Source organism: Zophobas morio, unplaced genomic scaffold (genome assembly GCF_036711695.1).
Source record: "Zophobas morio isolate AGI-343-1 ecotype UQ-CSIRO unplaced genomic scaffold, CSIRO_AGI_Zmor_V1 ptg000044l, whole genome shotgun sequence".
NCBI lineage: Eukaryota > Metazoa > Arthropoda > Insecta > Coleoptera > Tenebrionidae > Zophobas > Zophobas morio.
In genome coordinates this window covers 1-9,125 of record NW_026972149.1, presented here as the reverse complement: position 1 = coordinate 9,125, position 9,125 = coordinate 1, and the positions used below count along the sequence as shown (strand labels likewise).

The 9,125-nt window shown below is 37.1% G+C and overlaps 1 long non-coding RNA gene across 1 annotated transcript; it reads right to left on the bottom strand.

The window, feature by feature from the left end:
- Nucleotides 1–597: 597 nt before the first annotated feature.
- On the bottom strand, nucleotides 598–1,970 carry LOC135141316 (uncharacterized). The gene is made up of 3 exons (XR_010282372.1): nucleotides 1,481–1,970; nucleotides 1,087–1,433; nucleotides 598–1,033 (listed from the first exon to the last, which is right to left on the bottom strand). It is a non-coding gene; the product is annotated as an uncharacterized LOC135141316 (long non-coding RNA).
- Between the last annotated feature and the right edge of the window lie 7,155 nt (nucleotides 1,971–9,125).

Genomic DNA, 9,125 nt, shown 5'->3' with positions numbered 1-9,125 from the left:
AAAGTTTTTTTTAAGGTCCCAGGAAATTTCTAGAATTTGGAAAAAAATTTCAAAGTCCAAAATTAATTTTCTCGGTGTCAATAGTAATTTTTTTTGTGTCAAAAGTAATTTTTTAAGGTCCTAGGAAATTTATGGATTTTGGAAAAAAATTTCAAAGTCCAAAATTTATTTCCCTAGTATCAATAGTAATTTTTTTTGTGTCAAAATAATTTTCCAAGGGTCCCAGAAAATTTGTGGATTCTCTAAAAATTTTTCTAAGTCCAAAATTAATTTTCCCGAGTCTGAAAATAATTTTCCTGAGTTGCAAAATAATTTTCCAAGGATCAAAATTATTTTTCAAGGATCTACGTAATTTAATGAATTTCGAAAAAATTTTCCAAGTCCTCGATTAATTTTCCTTAGTGACAAAATATTTTTTTTTTGATCCAGTGAATTTTCCCAAGTATCCATGTAACCTCCCGAGTCTCTAGAAAATTTCCCGAGTTTCTAAATAATTTTTCAAGACTCAGAGAAATAATGCAATTCTCGAAAAATTTTCCAAGTCTCGAGATTATTTTCCTTAGTGTCAAACAGTCCACTATTATTAAAAATCAGCAGTTTACGAGTCCCAGACATTTTATTCAAGCCATTCAGGTTACAGGTTTGAACATGCATTAAATTTGAGAGTGATATTACAAGTCAAGATAAAAATTCGATGGTAACATAACATGCCATGATCACAACTCAGTCAATTACAAGATTCTCTTAATTCTAACAGGCAAAAGGGCTCCAAGGAGGGTCAGAGGGGTGCCCCGAGGAAGGTCCTTCGTCTTCAGTGTGGTCTGAATAGCCCCAAGGAATTTTTTCAGATCGATCAGCTGTCACAAGGGGTGGAAAAAAAGTCACCCCAGGGGTTCCTCTCCGGTATTGGCTTATGCTCCCTTCCTCGACGATTCTAACGCCGTCTATTTCATCCCCATCGGTCCAGCCGTTTTCGAGTTATTCCAATTTCAATTTCGAAAAGTACGCCTCTCCGACGAATAAATTCCGTTCCCTGTTAACAGACAATACCATGCAATTACGGTTCGTACGATCAAAGGTACTCACCCGCAGAGTTCACGAGGGGGCTCCGAAGGTAAGTTGAGCATTTGAAAACTCCTAGGAAAGCCGGAAAATGGAAAAAGCGTTTTCATCCTGGAATCGAAGTGACAAGTGACAGACTCAGTCGGTAATGCAGTTTTCTGTTTAATACGGAACTTGGGTGGATTTTATGCATTTCCAAAAATTTATCCTTAAGTTAACTTAAACGACTAGCAAGGATACCGGGAAGACTTCTCCGATCCCTCCTCGATCTCCAGGTGACGCAGTAAGTTTCGACTTAACCCTCCGTTTCGGAGTTGGAAAGAAATCCATCGAGTGTAAAATTCGACCAACAGTTCAGATTCTTCAGGCAGCTACAAAAGCACAAGGAGCGAGAGAAAGCAAAAGAGTGTATTCATACCATCCCTCCGACTCGCCAGGCTCGGCTCGAAGTCAGAATTTCCGTTTTTTCTCATCGATCAGCTGACACAAGGGGGCTAAAAAAACTCAAGTCGGAGGTCGTTTTCCAGTATAGTCCTTTTCTCCCTTCCTCGAGGATTCTAACGGCGTCGATTTCGTCTCCATCCCTCCGGCCGTTTTCGAGTTATTCCAATTCGAATTTGGCAAAGTCCGCCTCTCCGACGAATTAATTAGGCGGTGGATTTTCGTCAACCCCGACAGGGGACGACTATCACATCGAGGACAACAAGTTCACGGCAACTCACCGGGACGACTTCTGGGGCCCCCATGTCCTCGAGACTCCGGAAAACACCTAAAACAGCAGCAAAGCGTTAGCTCGAGTGGCACAAGAGTGAAGTACCAAAAGTCGGCGAGAGATGGTGAAAGTCGTTCCGGCCGACTGACGGACGGAGGAAGAGAATGAATATAAGAAACAGGGGGGGAGGCAAGGGGCGGTTTTCGACTTATCGACTTAACGACGAACTGAACTGTACTCTGGAGTTCCTCAGTGAACGATTTCCAATCCATGGCCGGCATAGGAGATGCCTGTAAGGGCTCGAGTTTGACATATGTCAATCGCTCGCAGCCCCCACGCTAACCGGGGCCCCCCGGCAAACATAAACGAGTCGGTTCCTTAAGTACAGGGGACATAAGGTCGTCGCAGTCACCGAGGTGCTGCCGTTCGTCCGATACACATACACATACACGACGGACGACAGCCCCCCGAAAGACAGGCAAAGACTGACTTCCCGGCCACATGTTTCCTTTGGTCGATAGCCCCCTTAAGACCGAACTCGTCCCCGAAGACGTTCGACTTGGCAAAAATGTCGGTCGAATGTTGTTATTAGTTAATAAACAATATGTAAATCCTTTCGATGGTCAATTAGCAAGGAGCCCCATCGTTATCTCCCTCCGAGACAGCCCCGATGGCCCCCAAAAGACTTAAAGTTCTCGAGACAACTTGATTCGTCGAAACGTTCGTCGATTGTTGTTATAGATGGATAAACAATCGACGAACTGTCCATAACGAAAAGGCTCTATCGTTATCCACCCCCAAAGGCACCACCGATAGCCCCCAGAAACATTCGACCTTGAAATAAATTTAATTTGTTAATATCTTCGTTGTTTGTTGTTGTTAATGGATAAACCAAACGTGAATCTCTTCGAGGGTCGACAAGGAAAGAGCCCCATCGTTATCTCTCTCCGAGACGCCCCCGACAGCCCCCAAAAGACTTCATGTTCTCGATACAACTTAATTTGTTGATAACTTTGTCGATTGTTGTTATCGATCGACAAATTCGACAGAAACAGTTTCTAGAGTCCACAATCAAAGATCCTCAGGATCCAATTTGCCCCTGGAAGCCCCCTTTCGCTCCACAAACAGCTCCCGAGACTTAACCTCAAAACGACTTTTTAATTTGCCAATATCTTTGGAAATAGTTAACGTTAATTGACCACTCCGGTACAAAACGAAAGAGCTAAGGTTTCTTCATCCCTCTCGAAAAAACCGAGCGCCTTTTCGTCCTCGTTTCTTCGAAAAACGTAAAAAACGCTATTTTTCACTTAAAATCGTTAAAATTAGTTATAAACAATCAGAAACGATAGATTAAGCCTAAACAAGACCGAATTATGAAAATCGAACGATTTAAGGTCTTTTTTGCAAATTTTGGCTGCCACAAGTCGACGAACAAAGTCTTGGTCCGTCCTAACAACGGACCTGCATTTATTTCCCAATCTGAGCTCGTTTTAAAATGAAATTTTTCATTTTTTGTCCAATTCGAACGAAACTCGGCCAAAACGTCCCTTCCGCATCAAAATTAAGAATTTTGACAAAAAAACTACCCTCGACTCATTTTTCATCCCTTAAAGTGGAAAAAACGTCAATTTTGCACGAAAAAACACCCCACCTCGATTTTCTTCCTTCCCGAAGGACCCAAAAATGTCCATTACGAAAAGGCTCTATCGTTATCGACCCCCAAAGACACCACCGATAGCCCCCAGAGACATTCGACCTTGAAAAAAATTTAATTTGTTAATATCTTCGCTGTTGGTTGTTGTTAATGGATAAACCAAACGTGAATCTCTTCGAGGGTCGACAATGAAAGAGCCCCATCGTTATCTCCCTCCGAGACACCCCCGACGGCCCCCAAAACACTCAACGTTCCGAAGACAACTTAATTTGTCGATAACTTTGTCGATTGTTGTTATCGATCGACAAACTCGACAGAAACAGTTTCTACGTTCCACGATCAAAGATCCCGATCATCGACTTCGCCCCAGGAAGCCCCCTTTCGCTCCACAAACAGCTCCCGAGACTTAACCTCAAAACGACTTTTTAATTTGTCCATATCTTTGGAAATAGTTAACGTTAATTGACCACTCCGGTACCAAACGAAAGAGCTAAGGTTTCTTCATCCCTCTCGAAAAAACCGAGTGCCTTTTCGTCCTCGTTTCTTCGAAAAACGTAAAAAACGCTATTTTTCACTTAAAATCGTTAAAATTAGTGTTAAACAATCAGGAACGATAGATTAAGTCTAAACAAGACCGAATTATGAAAATCGAACGATTTAAGGTCTTTTTTGCAAATTTTGGCTGCCACAAGTCGACGAACAAAGTCTCGGTCCGTCCTAACAACGGACCTGCATTTATTTCCCGATCTGAGCTCGTTTTAAAATCTAATTTTACATTTTTTGTCCAATTTCAACGAAACTCGGCCAAAACGTCCCTTAGCCATCAAAACAATGTATTTTGGCACAAAAACTACCCTCGACTCATTTTTCATCCCTTAAATTGAAAAAAACCTCAATTTTGGACCAAAAAACACCCCATCTCCATTTTCTTCCTTCCCAAAAGACCAAATAATTTTTTCACCCCAAAAACTACCCCTACAAAATTTTCAACCCCCGAATTAAAAAATCAAGTTTCGACCTATTTTCATCCCCCGAACTCAAACTAAGATCAGTCGAGATTAAAAAAACCACCCCCGACCCGTTTTTCATCCCCCTAATGGAAAAAAACGTCCCTCTTCGACCGAAATCCACCCCGCTTCGATTTTCGTCATTCCGACGTCATCGAGTGACAGTCGGACACGAAAAACTACCCCTAAAAAATTTTCAACCCCTAAATCCAAAAATTTTTTTTTTTCAAATTTTCATCCCCCCGACCCAAAAAATGATCTTCGAAGACAAAGAAAACTACCCTCGACATATTTTCATCCCTTTCGGGCCAAAAAAAACTACCCTTAACCCGATTTCATCCCCTAAATTCAAAAATGATGGAATCTCTTGGACCAAAAAACAACCCTTAACTCATCTTCATCCCTTATCCACAAAAACTACCCCTAATCTCAACCCCTAAATCCAAAAACTACCCTTATTTTCATCCCCTAAATAAAAAAATTACCAATTTTTCTTCCCACCCTAAACCCCTCTTTCCCAAAACATCCCGCAGGTTTGAAAGGGGGTAGGAGTTTGGGAAAAATTCGAAAAATGTCGAAAAATCTCAATCTTGAAAATTTTGACCTTGAAAAAATTTCGAAAACTCTTGAAAATTCAGATCTTGAAAATCACGACCTTGAAAATTTCGAAAAATCTTTAAAAATCTTGATTTTCAAATTCGTGACCTTGAAAAAAATTTCAAAATATAGCAATTTTCGATCTTGGAAAAATTTGACCTTGAACAATTTCGAAAATCTTCAAAAATCTCGAAAAAAATTTTCAAAGAAACCTTCTCTTTTCTCCCCACCCAAAACCCCAACTTCCCAAGTGGTCCCGATAGTTTGTCTGGGGGTTGGGGTTTGGGGAAAATTCGGAAAATTATGGAAATCTTGAAAATTTTGGAATCTTGAAAGTTTTGGAAATCTTGAAAAACCTTGATTTTTTGGGGAAAAAATCTTGTTTTTTGGGGTAAAAATCTTGATTTTTGGGGTAAAAAATCTTGTTTTTTTGGGGTAAAAATCTTGATTTTTGGGGGGAAAAAATCTTGGTTTTTTGGGGGAAAATCTTGAAAAATCTTGGTTTTTTTGGGGTAAAAATCTTGAAAAATCTTTATTTTTTTGGGGAAAAAAATCTTGTTTTTTTTGGGGGAAAATCTTGAAAAATCTTGATTTTTTTGGGGTAAAAATCTTGAAAAATCTTGGTTTTTGGGGGAAAAAATCTTGGTTTTTGGGGGAAAAAATCTTGGTTTTTTGGGGGAAAATCTTGTCTTTTTGGGGGAAAAAATCTTGTTTTTTTGGGGTAAAATCTTGTTTTTTTGGGGTAAGAATCTTGATTTTTGGGGTAAAAAATCTTGTTTTTTGGGCAAAAATCTTGTTTTTTTGGGCAAAAATCTTGTTTTTTTGGGGTAAAAATCTTGATTTTTGGGGTAAAAAATCTTGTTTTTTTGGGGTAAAAATCTTGATTTTTGGGGTAAAAAATCTTGTTTTTTTGGGGTAAAAATCTTGATTTTTGGGGTAAAAAATCTTGTTTTTTTGGGCAAAAATCTTGTTTTTTTGGGCAAAAATCTTGTTTTTTTGGGCAAAAATCTTGTTTTTTTGGGGTAAAAATCTTGTTTTTTTGGGCAAAAATCTTGTTTTTTTGGGGTAAAAATCTTGATTTTTGGGGTAAAAAATCTTGATTTTTGGGGTAAAAAATCTTGTTTTTTTTGGGTAAGAATCTTGATTTTTGGGGTAAAAAATCTTGATTTTTGGGGTAAAAAATCTTGTTTTTTTGGGGTAAGAATCTTGATTTTTGGGGTAAAAATCTTGATTTTTTGGGGTAAAATCTTGGTTTTTTGGGGTAAGAATCTTGATTTTTGGGGTAAAAATCAAGATATTTTAGGGGTAAAAATCAAGATTTTTTTGCGGTAAGAATCTTGATTTTTTGGGGTAAAAATCTTGATTTTTGGGGTAAAATCTTGGTTTTTTGGGTAAAAATCTTGAAAAAAATTTTCAAAATTTCGATATTTCAACCTTCGATTCTGGAAATACGGTTGCAGCTATCAAAGAATCGAGGCCGGAAGTGAGTTCTAGAGCTCGAAATCTACAAGAAAATGTACTCAGTTAGGTTTCGAAAATGTCAAAATTTCGGCGAAATTTGAAGAAGGGGGGACCATTGGAAAATTGTCACTTTTGAAAACATCTTGGTTTTTTGGGGGAAAAGATCTTGTTTTTTGGGGTACAATCTTCATTTTTTGGGGTAAAAATAAAGATTTTTTAGGGTAAAGATCTTGATTTTTTGGGGTAAAAATCTTGTTTTTTGGGGGAAAATCTTGAAAAATCTTGTTTTTTTGGGGTAAAAATCTTGAAAAAAGTTTTCAAAAATTTCGATATTTCAACCTTCGATTCTGGAAAAACGGTTGCAGCTATCAAAGAATCGAGGCCGGAACTGAGTTCTAGAGCTCGAAATCTACAAGGAAATGTACTCAGTTAGGTTTCGAAAATGTCAAAATTTAGCCGAAATTTGAAGAAGAGGGAACCGTTGGAAAATTGTCACTTTTGAAAAAATCTTGGTTTTTTGGGGGAAAAATCTTGAATTTTTTGGGGTAAGAATCTTGTTTTTGGGGTAAAATCTTCATTTTTTGGGGTAAAAATCTTGATTTTTTGGGGTAAAAATCTTGATTTTTTGGGGTAAAAAATCTTGATTTTTTGGGGTAAAAATCTTGATTTTTTGGGGTAAAAAATCTTGATTTTTTGGGGTAAAAATCTTGATTTTTGGGGTAAAATCTTCATTTTGGGGTAAAAATCTTGGTTTTTTGGGGTAAAATCTTGTTTTTTTGGGGTAAAAATCTTGAAAAAAATTTTCAAAAATTTCGATATTTCAACCTTCGATTCTGGAAAAACGGTTGCAGCTATCAAAGAATCGAGGCCGGAAGTGAGTTCTAGAGCTCGAAATCTACAAGAAAATCTACTCAGGTTTCGAAAATGTCAAAATTTCGGCGAAATTTGAAGAAGGGGGGACCATTGGAAAATTTCCAATTTTGAAAAAATCTTGGTTTTTTGGGGGAAAAAAATCTTTATTTTTTTTGGGTAAGAATCTTGATATTTTGGGGTAAAATCTTCATTTTTTGGGGTAAAATCTTGATTTTTTTGGGGTAAAATCTTCATTTTTTGGGGTAAAAATTTTGATTTTTTTGGGGTAACTATCTTGATTTTTGGGGCAAAAATCTTGGTTTTTTGGGGTAAAAATCTTGATTTTTGGGGCAAAAATGTTGGTTTTTTGGGGTAAAGTCTTGGTTTTTTGGGGTAAAAATCTTGTTTTTTTTGGGGGGAAAAAATCTTGATTTTTTGGGGTAAAATCTTCATTTTTTGGGGTAAGAATCTTGATTTTTTGGGGTAAGAATCTTGATTTTTGGGGAAAAAATCAAGATTTTTTTGGGGTAAGAATCTTGATTTGTTGGGGTAAGAATCTTTGATTTTTTGGGGTAAAAATCTTGATTGTTGGGGTAAAATCTTGGTTTTTTGGGGTAAAATCTTGATTTTTGGGGTAAAGTCTTGGTTTTTTGGGGTAAAAATCTTGAAAAAAAAATTTCAAAAATTTCGATATTTCAAACGTCGATTCTGGAAGAACGGTTGCACCTATCAAAGAATCTAGGCCGGAAGTGAGTTCTAGAGCTCGAAATCTACAAGAAAATGTACTCAGTTAGGTTTCGAAAATGTCAAAATTTCTGCGAAATTTGAAGAAGGGGAGACCATTGGAAAATTGTCACTTCTGAAAAAATCTTGGTTTTTTGGGGGAAAAAATCTTGGTTTTTTTGGGGGAAAAAATCTTGATTTTTTGGGGTAAAATCTTCATTTTTAGGGGTAAGAATCTTCATTTTTTGGGGTAAAAATCTTTATTTTTGGGGTAAATATCAAGATTTTTTTGGGGTAAGAATCTTGATTTTTTGGGGTAAGAATCTTGATTTTTTGGGGTAAAATCTTGGTTTTTTGGGGTAAAAATCTTGATTTTTGGGGTAAAATCTTGGTTTTTTGGGGTAAAAATCTTGAAAAAAATTTTCAAAAATTTCGACATTTCAACCGTCGATTCTGAAAAAACGGTTGCAGCAATCAAAGAATCGAGGCCGGAAGTGAGTTCTAGAGCTCGAAATCTACAAGAAAAAATACTCAGTTAGGTTTCGAAAATGTCAAAATTTGGCCGAAATTTGAAGAAGGGGGGACCATTGGAAAATTTTCACTTTTGAAAATGTCGTTTAAAAATTCTGAAAAAATTCAGGGACGTAGATCTCGACGTGCTGATTCCAAAAATATAGGCTGTTGATTTTCAAATTCGTGACCTTGAAAAAAATTTCAAAATATAGCAATTTTCGATCTTGGAAAAATTTGACCTTGAACAATTTCGAAAATCTTCAAAAATCTCGAAAAAAATTTTCAAAGAAACCTTCTCTTTTCTCCCCACCCAAAACCCCAACTTCCCAAGTGGTCCCGATAGTTTGTCTGGGGGTTGGGGTTTGGGGAAAATTCGGAAAATTATGGAAATCTTGAAAATTTTGGAATCTTGAAAATTTTGGAAATCTTGAAAAACCTTGATTTTTTGGGGAAAAAATCTTGTTTTTTTGGGGGAAAATCTTGAAAAATCTTGAAAAATCTTGAAAAATCTTCATTTTTTTGGGGTAAAAATCTTGATTTTTTT